Source organism: Nipponia nippon, unplaced genomic scaffold (assembly GCF_047370975.1).
Source record: "Nipponia nippon isolate SJK-2023a ecotype South Korea unplaced genomic scaffold, ASM4737097v1 scaffold_29, whole genome shotgun sequence".
Taxonomy (NCBI): Eukaryota; Metazoa; Chordata; class Aves; order Pelecaniformes; family Threskiornithidae; genus Nipponia; species Nipponia nippon.
In genome coordinates this window covers 5,678,550-5,697,025 of record NW_028262346.1, presented here as the reverse complement: position 1 = coordinate 5,697,025, position 18,476 = coordinate 5,678,550, and the positions used below count along the sequence as shown (strand labels likewise).

At 38.4% G+C, this 18,476-nt stretch overlaps 1 protein-coding gene across 1 annotated transcript in view; it reads right to left on the bottom strand.

Moving 5' to 3' along the window:
- LOC104021079 (urea transporter 2) overlaps window positions 1-17,964 on the bottom strand; it is a 345,395-nt gene extending 327,431 nt beyond the window's left edge. The window contains exon 1 of the mRNA XM_087763649.1: window positions 17,849-17,964. The gene's annotated coding sequence lies outside the window, so the exon portion shown is untranslated. The remainder of the gene's footprint in view (window positions 1-17,848) is intronic.
- Between the last annotated feature and the right edge of the window lie 512 nt (window positions 17,965-18,476).

Genomic DNA, 18,476 nt, shown 5'->3' with positions numbered 1-18,476 from the left:
CTGAGCAGTCCCACTGACTTCAGCATAGCTACCCCTGGTGCAAAATTAAGTGTGGACATAAATCATTGCAGGACTGAGCCTAGAGTACAGCGTGGTGAATAGTTTCTCTTCAGGAAAGCATTTATTTCCTGAAGGCATCATTTCAGCTTAAAGTTTTCACATATTTGTGTTATACTAGTGAGTCAGTTGCAAAGCAGCATTGAAGGACAACTGGAAGTGCTCAAAATACACATTACTAAATACAATATTTTAAATTTGGGGAGATAGACCCACAAAGGAATTTACATGTCATGACAATGTCTAAGAAAGAAGTGTCAAAGAAATTTGTACTTTTGTATCTTAGCCCAAATAAGCAGGGTAATCATCTGGGAAGAAGGAGACTGGAGTTTAAATTTCCTCTTTGCTTGAAAGTATGAACTTGAATTTAAGTCTCCAACACCTTTAGAAAATTATGTCTTAAACAATGGACTGTGGAATCTGGAAAGGTTGCACAAGGCCAGGTTTGTGAACCCAGTCCTCTGGTGATTTTAGTGGTCCCTTCCAAATGTTAAATATACGTTAAAAGTGACCAATTTAAAAAAAGAAAAGGAAAAAAGTCATAGTTCCAGAGTGATTAAAAGCAATGTCATAGCATTTTACTTAATCACATTTTCTGCTGTGGCTGAAGCAAACAGTAAGGAATTGTTCCCAAAGATCTAGCTATGACAGTGGTGACTCACAAACAGGACTTAAGGTACTCCCAATGTCTAAATATTAAATATTCATTATAGTTCTATAAACTTTTACATTCATTGTACTGCTTGCTTTTTTTACCAGTGCTCAAGAAAATGAGAAGATTCTGTATTTGCTTCCCCTTTCCAGCACATCAAACTTTTTTTCACAATACCTGTATTAAAACATACATCTCCCCAGTTTCCCGCAGATCGTCACTGAGTCATATCAGTATCAGTGCAGGAACTCCAGCTGAGTCTCACTGACATCAGTTATAAAAAGGGCGGAAAAAAATTGCCAAACCCCAGAATTCTTAAAAATACTACAGTTAGCAAGACTGTCCTTAGTCAGATCACTCATGTTGAATTGCAGCTTCCTTTCTGCATTTGCATGTTGATTGTCAATGCTTTCTTATCTGTCTGTATAGCATCATGCATACTGCTGGCATGACACAAATAAATGAACTAATGAATAAATAATAACAATCAATAGAAACAAACATACAATTGACTGGCCTCGTCATTGTTCTCACTGAATGATATGCCAAAAGTAATCAAGCAGCATGAATTATAAAATATAAGTTCAACATTAGAAAGTAATTGTTTCAATATTTTAAGAAACCTACAGTGTGAATAAGGTAATGTGCTGGCTATAAAACATTTAGGCAGTTTTATTTTGCTTTCAGCAAATGCCTACCTCTGCTCCCACTGAAGTCAACAATAAGCCTCCTGGTGCAAAATGGCTTCCAAAATCTTCCAAAATGGTTTCTACAACATAAAATATTTGCTTTTTTTTTTTTTTTTCCTAGAGAAATTCTCTGTAAGGGGTTACTGGGTCACAGAAAACCAGTTTAACCCAGTTTGCCAGTGACCTGAGGGCTTAAGGGACATGTACTTTTCAACAGAGGCTTTCTGCATGTGGTTAAATGGTGAAATTCTCCTATGGAAATAGTTATTACTGAAATAATATTGAACTGTTTTTAGCAGATGCATTACTTCTTCTCCAGGTGCCTTTAAGCATTCCCACCCCTCTTGAATCCTTATATCACCTCTTTCTTTTGTCCTATTTCCATTCGCAATGCTTACCACAAACCAGTTTTTGTTCAGTGATACTGGTACTTCTCACAGTTTCTTTGTGTTCTTCCTATCTCTAATGACCCGTTGGCCATATATTTACATGCAAGGAGAAATCCCATTGAGAACCACAATAGCTGTGGAAGAATTTTGCAGCATACAGCACAAAGGAACCATGATGTCCAGCCTTACCATAATACAGATACATTAAAAAACAAAACAAAACAACAGAAAAACTCCAAAAACAATAGAACTGCATGAGTAATAACAACAATCACCTGTAAAGTGGAAGGTGCCTTGCAACTCGCCTTCCCCACTGGATGCCAAGTTGTGTTTTATTAGACAAAGAAGGCTCCAATAGACCAAACTCAAAAGATTACAAGGGGCCATGTTGCACCTGTGTGTAATTGTTCTGTAGTGCCATATGATAATTTGCAATACGTGTATATTGAGATAATACCACAGGGTATTTTTCTCTTGTAGAATGCATATCTATTGTTAAGTAACTGATGACAAAGGCTGGCACATTATTAAAGGCTGGACTGAATTCAGAATTTAATATTCTCCTCGCATTTCAAGCAATTTTCAATGTCCACAACTGTCATCTAACATTGTTTCCAAGTTGCAATTCAGTGGGAGAAAAATAGCTATCCACGTAGGGCTTCACAGTGACACATCTGTTACATTATTTATCTTAAGGGCGAAGACAGGAATGAACCAACTTCCATCCTCATAATTCAGAACTGAACATAATAGAAATTAAAGGGAGAAAAAAAAGGGACAGCATCTTTGTGTGAATGTAGGTTAATGAAGTATCATGCGAAACTGCTTTTGCCAGAATTACTCTCCCTGGTTCCTTCCAAGTGTACTTATCATGATGTAAATCAGGAGGAGCTTCATTAAGTTAATTGACTCACATTGGCCCAAACAGCTGTAAAACAGATCTGAACGAGTCACAATATCACTGCAAGGGGTCTGTCGTGTGAAGCCTTTCCACGATTAAAATGATGGGACAAACACTCAAACCTTTCAAACCTGAAATGTGTTTCTCCTACAGGGCAGCTGCCTGACACTGTATTTTTTTAAAGAATTCCCCCCTTCGCACTTCAGTATTTTGGGGCTTGCCCCACCCACCCCTCACCAGGACTCGCTGCACACAATTTCATGGAACTTCCAAACATTTCCTGTGGAGCAAAAAACCAAACTTTCTGAACTCTACTTTGCTTCGGGGCATCTGACCTTGAAAGTTATGTGTGCTGTTAAAAATTGTCTTTGAAATCATGGAACTAGGACTTTAAGGATACTTTCTTTCTCTTCTTTTTCTTTTTTTTTTTTCCTCTTCATAAGAAGTTTCAGAGCTGCAGAGCCTCAAGCCAAAAGAAGTAGTTGTACAGGCAAGTTTTCTACACTGAATCTGAGAGAACAAGAGGCATGCCGGGGTGCTTGCTAGGGGCTATCTCACCCTCCTGCATTCACATGCCTCCCACAATGCTCCATGTAGTTGATATGAAAATGAGTATATGAACTCCTGGGTGAACTTTTAAATTGGCCCTGCTTCTTCCTCTCACCTTGGCTGTTTCAGACACATTCTTCTTGTTCGAGGATGACTTTCCAGCTATTTTTCACGCTTCTAAAATAAAATTACATAAACGTATGAAAATTAGTCAGCTGGAAAGGCACAAAACCTCCCCAGTAACAAGTTACCAGAATTTGATGGTCCCACAGCACTAGTTAACACTGCGTCTGTGCTGGGATTATGCTTTTCATCTAACTGGGATTTAACAATGGCCTTTTACATAATTTATCAATATTTATGGGAATAAGGTGGTCACCAGTCATTGAAGTTGTCGAAGAGCATTCTTCTCGGTAACAAGAACATTCCCATTATTAACAGTGCCTTTACTGCACATAGTCCAACAGCACTGTTTGACTCCTTACTGATAACTGTTTAGAAAACACAGTTTTTACCCCCAAATTAACAGATTACTACTTTTTCTTGGTATGCTGTTATATGTGATAGAGATGGGGCTTTGTTTCTGCTTGTGTTAGAACACACTTTTTTGTGCCACAGAAGACACTACACATATAGGATATTCTCTTTCCTACATTTTAGGGCCAAAAGGGATCACTATTCTTCTCTAATCTGACCTCCTTCATAAAAAAAAAGCCTTGAGATTTTGCATTGTGAGCCCTGAAATGGTAAAATTAAATCTGAGAAGATGAATGAATGCTGTCAGATTTCATGTTAAAAATGGCTTTACAAAGACGCATGCACAAAGAGAAATGCTTAAACTAAGTGTTTCGCACTCCAAACAGCCTGTTAGATAGAAGACTTTTACTTTGGCACTATTATTATTATTCTTTATTACATATTATGGCACTGCCCCCAGTTGTGCCTTTGTAATAAAAGACAGATTCCATTTCCCTCTCCCTTCCTGACTTTGAAAGATTGCAAACAAAGGCACTGACCATGCCAAGCTTCACACCCATGATGAATCTCACACATTGCAAGTTTTTCCTCTGAAATCCATGTCTGTGCACAGACCAATGCAGATGATGCTGTAACTATGTGCCTGTGCCCATACAGGCACAATGGTATGGTTGGTGGGAGGGTTTAAGTACTTGCTCGTGTTTGTGTATACTATTTTTATATAGAATTCATGAACAATTTATTTTCCTGAAAGTTAAACAAGGGAAATCCCCCAGTTAGCAGAGATTGTAGCCAGTTCATACCTCTACTGAACTGGATACTGGAAGGCAAGTGCACAGGTCAGGGTGTGAGATGTCGTTTCACATTTCCCCATCCCAATATCCCACAGGGGCAGGAGATAAACTTTATTTGATACACTGAGGAGTCCTGACACAACACAGATACATTTCTTGTCCCAAAATCACCAGCTAGCAGCAGAAAAACAAGGAAAATGCATTTTTCCGCCTTCCAGGGTCATGCTGTTTGCATGGTGGTCTGTCCTATGTAAGTGAACAGAAGTACAAATATGCCATTTTCTCCTGTGTACTGATCTCTGTGTTTAGCTTACCTACATACAAGGTTTTTCAAATGCACTTAATGAATATTAACTTGTAGTTCCTTACAACTCTCCAGTCAGATTGCTGAGCAATTATACACATACTTTCTGTTTTCAGAAACTCAGACAGAGACTCCAAGGACTAAATCAACCTAAGGTGTAGAAATTTGTTCTACTACAACTAATTACCCAATGAAAACTCTAAGTTCAGCAATATAGCTGAAAATAGAGTGCTTGGAAAACCAACCTAGCATTTCAGTCTATTTATAATATAAACCTTCACTATAGCCAACATTGTTAAGAGGTTTTTATAGTATATAGCATGAAGTTTTGGTCTTTAATTACTCCTTTAATCTTTGCTGGGCTTGTTCCTGAGAACAAGCTATACTCCTGCCTTTTACAGGATAAACAGCTTCCAGGAATTCATCAGACTGCCGCAGGGGTCAGCGAGTGCATTTATTGGACACCGCTCTATTTCAGCCTAAATCCTGACTGATATGTTTTTGCTTAGTGGAAGTATAATTAATATAGCTAATTAACAAATGACCACCCAAAAATTTTGATTTTTTTTTTTTTCAGAGTAAGAGAATTTACACAAATCTTCATTTGTTTCATGTGGTTCCTCTTCCACCTGGAAGGGTCAGCTGTTTATAGGGATGTTAAATCCCTATATGTTAGTATGAAGATTGTGCTAAATAATGTTAAATATAAGTTAATATAGGGATTATGTTAAATCTAAAAAATGCACTGATGTTGTCCATTTGTGTTGTCTGATGGATGGACTACAGCATTTTTCTTTTTTGTTACAATGTCTAACCATATCCAGGGGTCAAAATGGCACTTTGGCTCCTGTCACAAACTCACAGGAGGTCCTCAAAGACGAGGTATTTTCTCTACTGTCCTGCAGTATGGCAGGGAGCCACTGGAGATATTTGTTTCACAATGACATGCCATGTTCCCAACTCCTGGAAGCACGGTGGAGGAACAACACTACTGTTTTCTGGATACCCTTGAAATGTGTCTTAAGGTGCTGAATAATGGGAGAATGACCCCTTGTTGCAATTATAGATCTCTCCTGTAAGAATAGAACTTTCTTATTCACCACATATCCCCAAATCATCCTTAATGGAAAATAAACATTAAAGGAAAAAAGGATATTTACTACTGTACATTTTTTTCATTTGATTCAGAAACAGATGCCCCAGGTGACAATTGTCCACATCTTTGCTCCCTCCATCTCAGCTTCCATTCTCAAGCAAAGTGTGTATGATTTCCCTCATGGAAGAGGATCCCGATCTGGAGATATACTCCCTTACAGACCTAACCTCTCCTTGTGATTCAAATTCAAAACTCTCCTCATTCAGAATGATTTCTCAGGACTTCAGAAATGCAAATGATTCTTGAGCACAGCGAATTAGAGATATCTCCTTGCCCGCAACATAATTGTTGGAAATTCATTCACATATTGGAAGGAAAGAAGGTTTTTCTTGCCAGAGAGATATTCAATCATTAGTACATAACTTTTGTTTTCCCAGAATCTCTGTTTCATATACACTGATGGCTGACCTGTATTCATGCATACAAGTGAGACTTCATGTGTGTGGTTAGTTCTTAATTCTTGGACAAGATTCTTGGATGCAACTGTAGCTGGATAAGGATTTGACAGTTTTCTGGAGTGCTGACACTTCACCCTGTTTTGACCAACATCTGCCTATTGCACAGTTATTGTGCAATACTGGAGAGTTACTGATTGGTCACCAAAGGCATATGGACCACATCAGTTCCCAACGTTAAATTAGATTAAGATTTTAAGTGGTGTTCATGGTGACTGCATTGTTTTTCTGCAATGTGCTAAATTTCATAGGAGAAGAAGAGAGGAAGTATTTTCTATAAGTGTTTAAAGGAGTTGTGAAGAAGTAATGAAAGTTTCTTACCAAGAGGTGGCATATGATAAAACGAAGGAAGGTAGGACTGAGGAGAACATTAGTGACATTACTCCATAAGGAACTGTGGACTATAGCTGAAGAACTTTGGACTATGACTAGGAAAAAGAAAAAAATGAAGAAGAAAAAGCATCTCAGAGGAAATAAAAACAGAAATGTAAGGCATGGAAGGATATATCACAAAAGTGTATGTTAATAGTTGACAGTTGAATTGATTAGCAATAGTAGTAGTGAAGGCAAAAACTGCTAAACCATGAGGATTAGGGGACCAGACTTACTAATGCAATGATTCTGTTGTGGTATTCCTCAGACTACACAAAGCCACAAGAGTCCTGGAAGCGTATGGCAAATGGTCTGTGTAACTGCATTAAACAATAAAACACATTAAGTTTATCTCATACAGCTGCACAAGTTGTCTGTGATCAGCTTATTTGAATTGCTGGGAGTGACTGAGCTCATGAATGATTCCTATGTTTGTTCAAACAGGTTTTTAACTCCAAAAAGAGTCTTCTCCACAGAGCTATCTGAATTGTTATTATTGATATGTTGTGTAGCTACTTTTATTCTCAGAAATTGTTCGCAAGCTAGTATTGATTTCTGAAAATTGATTTATTCATAAACGTTCACTAAGTAGCTTTGACAAACAGTTTCTGGACTATGAGGTATTCATGAATGTTGCCTTCTCACCACAAAATGTACATTATGTATCATGCTTTACTTTAGACATATGGCATTGCTCCTGTCCCTGGACTGGTCAGTTAAAATGTAACTAGTGACTGGATGACTAAAATATAATGGACAATCTGGAATCATGAATGACATATAAATATTCAGAAAAGCTTCATTTGGGGAACACAGGGGACCTGAAAACAGATTCCGAAACAGACTGTGGTCATTCATATATTCATGAATAACCTTAGGAGACCTCAGAGGAGCAGAGAAGTAAATCCACATATTAATTTGTGCCTAACCTCATTTTGTTATTCCAAGGGCTCTAATATAACCCAGAGGGAGAGCAGAATTTAGATGAAAGAGTCATTAGAAAAAATGCATAAACAGCCTTTGAAACAGAGATGAACACCGAGATCTATCTATGCAAAGCAAGCATCCACCATGCTAGATTTGAGAGCTCTACAGTCAGACTCAAAAAAATCTTGGATTATTTTCTCATCAGGTTCACTTTTTCTACAAAAAAGTGGTAAATTTACTGTAGCATAATCTGGTGTCTGTTGAGCTCCCTGTAGGAGCCATGAGGTCTATTTTGAATCTGTTCAAGTAAAAGTGAACTCAAACCTAGGCTTCACATGGAGCCACATGCTCCAACAACTAGGAATACTAGCTTCATTTATAAAGGATGTTCATTCATTTATAAAGATGCTAGCTTCATCAACAGCTTTTCTTCCTTTACCTACCTTTTAAAGACTAGCTACAGAAAAGACGGACTTGGGCATGAGAAAGCATTATTGTACTTTAGAACACCTGCAGAAAGAGAAAATTAGATGCAGGGAAGATTTTTCTTTCCTAAAAAAAGTCATTGATGGAGTTCAGACTTATCCAATATTAGCTGGCAGTTCAGATAATATTTTCAGAGTTGAAATTTTGACTCTGTTCTGAGGAAAAGCACAACTCCATATAATTGAGCAGATTCTATCAAAAGAAAGTGATACAGTCAGGGATATAGTAAAGCATTCAGCAGACTGTAAATTATGTCTCTGTCTAGATGCCTATGAGAAATGGCGGTAAACAGAAGCAGATCTTTAAAAATCAAAGTCCTACCAAGGGGAAGCAATTGAGATCCATAATATGCAGTCATCTGTGGTGTCATTTCCAGAGCTTTTCTTTGTCTCAACAGAGGCAATTGAGGGTTAAATGCTAACTTTCTTATCAAACTGTGAAATATTAAAAAAAAACAAACACTCATGACAGCACCATTGGGGCCAAACTTCCAAAGGGTTGTGATGATAAGATTGTGATGAGGATATCTAGAAAAGAAATATTCTAAACTAACAAGATTAAACAGGGTGAGATCATCCATTGACGAATTTATCCCATGACCAAGAACAATGTAATGGCATTAATGATGAGGATTTTTGATCATAATAAGATGTGGTCTGATGCCTGAGAGAAAGTTCAGTGATCGCAACAACTGCAGTGAGTTCCATGTAAAAAGACAACATAATAATGTTTAATTGGCAAAATGCCTTGTGAAGAGAAGCCTTTGCTATCATTTTATGGGAAAGCTCTGCAGCATTTAATAGACAACTGTAGTCTTCCTTTCATTACTGTTTCTACTTTCTTTCTGACTGGTCCATCTAAATGCAATGGAAACACTGTATCCATGGCAAAGCTTTTTATATAGCTAAAGCATTGTCCCAAGTAATCTTATTTGCTACTGGATATAATATGTAGCACATTTAACAGGGAGGCAGACCTTTTTGTTATGTGTTCCCTTTGGCCATAGGGATGGTCTTTCCCATGGGGGTTTCATATCAGCATGTCATGGGCTTTTTCCTCTCACTCTGTGAGCTTAGTTTGGAAACTGTAAGGCTTAGATCTTACGAGGACTTTGGACAGCATCTTTTACCCTAGCTTGGTGAGACTAACACACACTTGGTCACTTGGGGACATTTCTAGGAGAAATTCCTTGGGGAACACATAAAGGCTGTGTGTTACAGAGACATCCATCGTCATCAGGGCTATGCTGGTCTCAGGGAGAAATTCATCTCACCTGGATGTGAGCTGGTCACCCTAGGTCCTCCTTGTGGTTAGTGAAGAGAAATATGGTATTCTGTACAAATTCATTTCACCAACATCGCAAGATTAATTTTGGATTATATGAATCATCTTTAAAAACATCCCTCTTTCTCACGATAAAGTGAAAACAGAGGGTCTAGTTCCAAAGCCAACTATATTTATTCAGGTGATAATGAAGGACTGTTCTGTATTATGACTTGCCTCTTTTTCCCCAGTATGCTAGGTAGACTTGATCAATGTGATTGCTACTGTTAGCGAAACTATAGGGGTTTTATAAAAAAAAAAAACCCAAACCCTTTAGATTTCTGATTGCAAAATCTTTTTTGGCTCTCTATGTGAAATAAGACATTCTCACAACAACTCCTTATTTGATAAGAAAGTCACTCTTTTTGCTTCAGAAAAAGAACAATTGAGCAAAATTTTATTAACTTACTGTAACTCTAAAATAGTCTTACAAATATTGACCAGCTGAACTCAAAGAGGTCCTACAATGTAGTTCTCCTATTTTATATATGGGGAAACACAGATATCAAAAGATGGCATTCTGAGCACTGTGAAATAACTGGCAATAATTATTAAAAAGTTCTTCTACAGGGGCTCATCAGTTAGAAGGCCATCAACATAAAAAATATAACTAAGTGCTCTCCAAAAGCAGGACAAGAGACTCCTAAAACACACAGTTTTAATGGAATTCATTGAAAAAAAAGGCACGGTTACAAGACGCAGTCAGAGAGTGTGTATAACTACATAGACAGTAAAAGTAAAAAAAATAATCTTGGCAAGTATGTGCTTTGAAGTTTTCCACATAACTACGCTTTCATGAAGAGAGGCCATGCATAGACTCTATTGAACCCAAACAGCTTATCTGAAACAACTCACATACAGAGAGCTTTCAGGGAGCATGTTTGACTGTTTCCAAGACTGTATTTATGTTTATGTTCCTTATATGTGCTTAAAACTCCACATCTTTTTTACTGGCTTTGCTTGATTTAGACCAAACCCAGTTCTTCAAATAATTAACATTTTTACACCTCAAAAATCCTGTATAGGTACTTGTTTACAGCTGAATTTCAGCCTAATCATATCTAAAACAATCTTAATAATAACCCTAAAGTATTTGCCAACTCTATCATCCATTAACTTTTTATGGTATGCAAACACTTCATGTTTTACTAACATATTCTGAAAACATGTACAGAGAGACTAACTAGGCATGGGGACAAGGGAGTTATCCTTAATTTGTAATTTCCTGTTATTGTAAATTATACCTGCTCTGCATCTTTATGCCCTTCTTCCATCTTGAAATGTTACTATGTTACTTTTCTCTTTAACTTATGCACCTTGAATGCTGTAAAAACTACCATAAAAGTCAATAAAAATGCAATAATATTGTGTCAATCAAAAGCAATGGAGCAATCTCTATTGAGTAAACAATTGGAAAGCTACAGCTAAAATGCAATTGCACCATGTTGCAATTGATTAAAGATATGAATCAGAAAATTAAAAGTTTTTTTTCCAGTTTTAGTTATTACCAGTTGCTTAATTTATAGAGCAGATACTTTGATCCTATCTAGAGTCCTGGAAAGAGGCTACCAGTACAAACAGCGATACTGTCGTGTGTTGCTTCCATTAATATGGATTACCCATGGTCATCCTAAATGCACAATCATTCAGCAAATGTTGCCACAATATAAATCCACTTCTATTCTGTTTATGTGAACACTTAGGTAAGAACTTCCTTTTTTATCAGGAACAAGAAAACAGTTGTACTAAAGTTCCATCCATCTCAGTATCCCATACCTGACAGCACCCTGCAGCAAAGCCCCAGGGAAGACTATGATAGCAGGGGAAGTGTAAAGTCGTCCTTCCCCAGTATGATCTTGGTGATGTGGCTCAGGGACCTGTTGACCTAGTGCTGCACGTCTTTGTCTTTAACAGTCTTTGCTGGATTTTTCTCCCCTGAACTTGCTTAATCACTTCTTGAGCCCAGTCTAGGTTACATGTGAGCTTTCAAGCAAATAACTTGGGGGGTGTGTGTGTGCTGATTTCAGCCTCTATTGTAACTTTACATTTGAAGGCAAAATTTGTCACAGGGCCACTGGAATGGATAAAATTTAAGCAGAAAACAAGCTATCACCTCAGCAATGGGGACGGGGATATCTAAGAAAAGAGAAGATATCTAAGAAAAGAGATTTGGTAATTTCAAGGCCAGTGTGGGTATTTTTTTCTGCTCTATCCAATTTTGATATATGCCTGGGAGTAAAATAGTTTCTTCCAGAATCCAGACACCCTTTTGGTAAATATGGCAATTTGATTCTAAGCTCATTTTACACACAGCAGATAAATAAGCAATCATAAACTATGTCATCATAAATAAAAGCCTGATTGAGCTCCGGCAATGAAAACCAATCAATAGAGGATGCTCATCCCCGATGAAAGCAACAGCTAATGCTCTGCGGTTCCTGGTAGATACTCTGTCATTGTATTTTAAAACCAAAAGGAATTCCCTGTGTCATCAGCAATGACCACTTTATTGCTGCTGAATTAGGAAATGAGCGGGAATAAAGGTGCATTTGAATTCCATGGGCTCATTCATTTAGCCCATCTTCCAGTGCAGGAGGATCACCTGGTTATCTCCTGGGTTTGGACAGGTACAAAAAAGAAAGACAGGCTCTTCCTTGAGTTTCAACTTATACATGATACCAGAGAATGATGTTTTCGGTTCTTCCGACTACAGCAACGCAAATTAAGGTTGATTATCAGAGAGAAACAAAGGACCAAGCTGATCAGCTGTCACACATTTATGTCTATTCCTCTGGTTGTTTCAGTCAAAAATGCAAACCCAAACCAAAACTTCTGCAATTTTTTCAGAAGTGTTACACTTCCTAGCATTTCCTAGATTGAATATATCCCTTTTTTTAAAGAGCAAAATCTCTATTTCAAAGTAAGTCTCTTCACTTTTTATGAGACGAGCTTTTTGAAAATGGATGGTTCCAACCTGAAATGAATAATTTTGTTTATGTCTAATAAAGCTATTTTATTCAAATTGGAAAACAATATACCCCCCTGCCTCCAGGTTTTTTTAATATCATGGAGTATATCACGGAGTATTTTTAATGAATCAGAAGTTTTAGCAAACTGAAAAATATCTATGCTAATTTTGCATTTCTACTATTTATCCCATGATGAATACTATGCTGACTACCATCAGGTGCATTAAATCAGACTCATTTAGTCTAAAAAGTGATCCAACTTCATTTAAACAATGCAATTTCTTTTGAAAATGTTAAAGGGGAGAAGAATAATAATTTCAAATCATTCATTTCTCTCTTGCTTAATGAATTTTTGATTTGTTCTTTCCTTTTGAATGGTAGTGCTCTGATGTGATAAACATTGATTTGAATCTTTATACAAATATTGTATGTCATCAGCATGTTATGGCAACAGAATAGTACATACCAAGATACACCTGAAGGAATGGAATAATACAAAAAAACATTATGAGGTGCCACAACTGTGTGCGTGTGTGTGTGAGGGTGCATATGCAAAATAGCAAATGGAAAAGAAAGTAATACATCCAGGAGGGTGATAATGATGCAGAATTACAGAAAGTTTACATTTGGGTTGACACTGAACAGGGAACTTTGGAAATGAAAAATAATTACTTTCTACTAATAATAATTCTTCTAACTCGACATTTCTTGCAACCAAAGTGCATAGCTGTCACGGGTTTAAAGGGAGAGCTCTCTTACACCCTGCTCATGTTCAGAAGCTTTAGCTTCATATACAGTTATTCATGCCAACGGGAACTACACAGTCAAACCACAAAAGAAAAGTGCTGAGAGCAGTAAACACATAGATAATCCTGTCCACCAAACAATTTTGCATTTCCTTTATGCACCATTTATTTCAGACAAAAAAGCTGCTGGGAGATTTACGTCAAAGTGATTTCCATAGCTCAGCTGCTCAAGGCTGGGGAGATGATTGAAGCTCTGAGCTACACTTTCCTGGGGACTTGTGCATACCCCTCTCCTGCCATGCCTGGGGGTGGGGGGTCTCACATGATCTGCCTCAGACAAGTTCATTTCTAGCATCAGCTGGGTGGTTTTTGGCAGCCCAGATGAGGGGAAAGAGCCTGTGATTACAGAGAGACGAAGGGACAATTGCCTTTTTTCCCTTGGACAGCAGTAGGACCCCAGCACTGGTTGCCCTTCCTTTGGGCTGTCATGCCCTAAGTGGGCAGGCTGGGAAGGTGTTCCACCATCCTTCTCCTGAGCCCTCTGCGAAGAAGGGAGCACCCCTCTCACATCCACTGGGGAGAAAGCAGTGCTCAGGGTACACGCAGGGCCAAAATAGTCAGGTCTTTCACAACACAAACCAAAAAATCCATATCCCATTCTAAAACACTCATGCTTGTCATGCAAATATTCTCAAATGAGTATGGCTGCACTGGGACAACAAGCAATCACGCTATCTTATACATTCACAGTGAATTAAGACTTGCAACTAATCCACCAGGGCTACATTGAGATTTTGCCTAGATGGCTACAAAGGGTGAGGAATAAATATCACCATTCAGGGACTAACCAGATCCAAGCACACGAGGTCATAGAATCATAGAATCATAGAATCGTTAAGGTTGGAAAGGACCTCTGAGATCATCGAGTCCAAACCTGTTAACCTAACTGCTTGGTCCACCTCTAAACCATGTCCCTAAGCACCACATCCACATGTTTTTTGAATACTTCCAGGGACTGTGATTGTACCACTTCCCTGGGCAGTCTGTTCCAATGCCTAACCACTCTAACCAGGTCAGACCAGTAGATGCAAAGCAGCGCCAGGGAGACATGGAAGCTGGGCTCCTTCTCCCTCTAACATCACAACTAGCGTGCCCAATGCAGTTGAGAGGGTGTTGCCATCTATCCTGGTGTAGGCCAACGTCAGGATATGATCCCTTAGAGTAGGAAACAAGTAGCTTTCATGTGAGCATCACCACATAGGCAACATTGGCCAGCTTACTATAAAACCCTGGCTCAATGATGTATCTGTAGGTAGAACCTAACATAAGGTTAATCAGGCTAGGCAAGGTGTACAAATAAAGATATTCAAATAAATTTGTATAGCGATCCATATCACATATTTTTCCATACACATGTTTTTGTGCATGGCCCCACTCTTTTAAACTGTCTCTCCATACTCAATAGAATGGATGGCCTGAAATTTTGCATGAGACTGTTTCCCAGGAGTAGGTGGTTAATTCAGAGTTGAAACCTTAGCTTCTTCTAGTCTCAGCAGAATCAGGTGTCATATTTCTGTCACTCAATAAAAAATGAGTTCTCCATTCCCAGGAAATATTTCTAGTATTAATTTAGAGAATGAATCACTTTTTTGTGGCTATCAGTAAAAAACCCCAAACAGTCCATTTAAAACCTATTAGCAAGCATAAGAAGGCTAAAGAAGGCATAATTCGTGTAATTTTTTTTCCCTTTCCACATATTTAACAGTGTTTTGGAACATGATGCATAACATACACAGCTCTGTCTGGAGGTAGATCAACATCCTGCATCAATGGTCTTACATACAGAGTGGGAAAATGAAACTTGAGACTTCAGTTTGCAAATAGCTGGGAAAAAAATAGATTGCAGGGTTGAAAATTTGTAATCATTATGGCATTTGCATTATGACAAATTAAAAACTGGTATTCTAGGTTACGAACAGTGCTATAAAGCTGGTATTCTACACTGTGCATTGCAAGCTCATTTAAAATGTACTCTTCCACGACATGATGAGAACACAAATTATAATTAGGAAAGTAACCCAAGCAGAAAATTAGTCTGGAAGACTAGTCTGAGTGTGCTCCTGCAGACAAAGCCATCCTGTGTCTTAACTTTACTGTCTCAGTATAGGGAGAGATTGATGCAGACAATAAAGACAAGGACAGATATGGCTTTCCAGGGGGAAAAAAAAAGGCTTTGAAAGTGTGATCTGTAGCATTCGAGTCGTGCAAACATGCAGAAAGAGAAGACCCACCAGATCCCACCTTTGCAGAGTTACTCACAGCATAGGCTGTTACGGCTGCGAGATGCAGATCTATACCTGGATTTTTCTTCCCATAATCCTATTCATAGGCAAAAATCCACATTTATGAGCACAGATAAGGTCTGCTGACCCCACCCTGAACCCAGACCCTACTTGCACAAGTAAATGTACCCAACATTTGTAACCAACAAAGGGTTAGCTATAAAGGTAATGATCCGAGAAAAATGTGTTTCAAAATTTCATTCTAAACCGAAGTTGGGCCAAAAAAGAAAAAACATCAAAAAGTACTTGCTATCACTAAGTGATAAACCAAATAAATGATCTTGACAAACTTATAAGCAAGCAAGACACATATCTGAAAACATTTGCGTTTGAGGTTTTCTCTTCTGGAAAAGTTTTGTGAGGTTTAAAAGAAAAACCAAATAGTTCTGTACAGATCACTTGGTATCTCTGTACTTTATCTAGAAACTGGAACAATCCACTGATTGGAAAATTATACCTACCTTTTCAGTGTCTCTTACTGTGGAAAGGGGACCTGCATACTTGACAGTGATTACATTGCACTCAAAGGAAAGGATCATAATTTTCTATTAAATCTTATTTGTTTTTTCTGTAAGAGTTGATTTCCTTGAGGTAACTGATACTACTTCATTGTGGGTAAGAGCACCTATGACTTCCTAGTACCTTACAGGATTTAGCAGATCTATCCTTATTTAGAAAAAGATAAAAAGAAAAACAAAAAATCTACTGAGGCAAGGAGCTATATCAACATTTGCTCTGAAAAAAATATGTTCTGCTATAAGACATGAGAGTTTGGCAAAAAATGCAGTGTTTGGTGAGTCTGAAGCTAGGTGCCTACCTAACATACAGGATTTTAGAAAGTGAGAATTAAGACATGAGAGACCTTATTTTCTCCAGGGGTGGCATGTATCCATGCCTGTCGGTGCCTGCAGCACAGGTCAAGACTTCAACAAAACAGGCATTTGTTAGAAGGGTGTGTAAAAACATTACCAGACTGCAGAATAACACACATCAGCCCTTGTGCTGTACACTAAGTCCAGCTCTTCTGAGTTACCATCAATGACCTGGGGAACTTGTCACACTTGCTGCAGGTGTTACGCAAAATATTTACCCTGAATACATCTTCAATCTCAAGTGTAACTGCATAATCCAGAAATTTGGTGCACCCTGGCATTGACTTTTCCCTGGTTGTGGGCTGTTGTCCTGAACCCTTTCTGCTCCCCTGTCTCACCTGCCTCTGGCAGTACAGAGTAGCAAATTGTAAAGTCCCGGTCCGATTTTGGGCTCGGAGAAGGTTTGTAATGATCCCAAGAGTGAGATTAAGACACAAACGAGGTCAAATGCCAACTATCAGGCTGTTTTTATTGGATAAAAGCAGAAGAATGGAGCGATAGGAAAGGCAGGAAATATTAGGAGGAAACTAAGCAAGCATTCAGAAAGATAAGCAAAGGATAGTCACCACCATGGATCCAGCGGCGTCCTGTTGGTCCTCAGTCTTCAGTTCTTCGGTGGTGGGTGCACACACGATGGTTTGTTTCCACAGTCTTTTACACGTGGCACGTGTCCACAGTCCGGTACATGCGTATATGCCCCACGCATTGTTCACGCACTTTAGGTCTCGCCTAGGTCTCGCCTATACATGACCATCCGGCAGGTAATAATGTATATTCTTGGCTGGCAGCTGGCTCAGCCCAGACAATGGTTGGTATCTCGCTTTGATGGTGCCTGATAAGAAAAAGAATGGTCTGCTGCTTCAGTAAGTTTGCATAAGTTTCCCCACAAGCTGCAGTGTTGCCGGGTTTTGTGGGTTTCGCAATTCCACTGTGTCTTATCAGACAAGCATACACAAGCAAGCTTTGAGACAATGGTTTGACACAAATTGAAAGTCACTCTCTGAGCACAGTTTTTACTGTGTTAGATATTTTCAATATCTATTTTCAATATCTATTTTCAAGTTTTTACTGTGTTAGATATTTTCAATACCCATTTTTATCTCCTTTTTGGCTGAACTAAACAAAACAAGAGGAACAGAGGTTGTAAATGAGAGCAGAAACATTGCTAGGAAAGAGTTGCCCTCCTGGCTTTTGTGGAACAAAAGTTACTTGACATTTAGGGGAACATATGAAGACACCAATACACTTTCAACCTGACACAGCCTTAGACCCAGATACATCATCTTGGCTCTGCAAGACCCCAAATTATCTAGAGCAACTCCTGCTGGTCACTGGGGCTCTGCCATGTTTATCCAATCAGTATATTTTTTTTTCTATCTCTTACTCACAGGCTTGTTGGAGCATCTCACTTCAATGATGAAATGGTGTGGAGGATCAGCTGGTGGTCAGTGTCAGGGATAAAAAATCTGAACCAGCAAACAACCAGGAGGAGCTGCTTGGACCTAAATGAAAGAGCAGATTGATTAGGGATAGGTGCTCCTCTCATTTTAAGGCTGAGGTGCATCAAGTATATACATTTCACTTTAGTTCATATGCAAATTTAAAAATTTTTGTACTGCATCCCATGTGTCCAAGAGCTTGGGAAAAGGGAATTATAATTTCACATACAATGCATGGTCTGAGGTAGGGTGAATACATGACTTTAATGTGTATTTAAATCCATCCTTGGTCAGAACCTTCCCAGGGAGCAATGTTTTAATACAGGCTTCAATACCATGCTTCTGTTCATTTAGAGGTGATTTAAAACTATGTCTGGAGTAAGCATGTGTTTATGAATTGTTTTTCAGGGTACAGATATTTCCTGAATCGGGCTGTAGAAGAAACCAAAAGTTTCCAAAACCAAAAGCAAAAATTAAAGTAATAGCTTATTATTGAGAAGCACATAAACACCTTTGCGGCCAAAGCTCGTCTTTTGAACTTCATCACTGGGACATGTGTTGCTAATTTGCAGTGCCC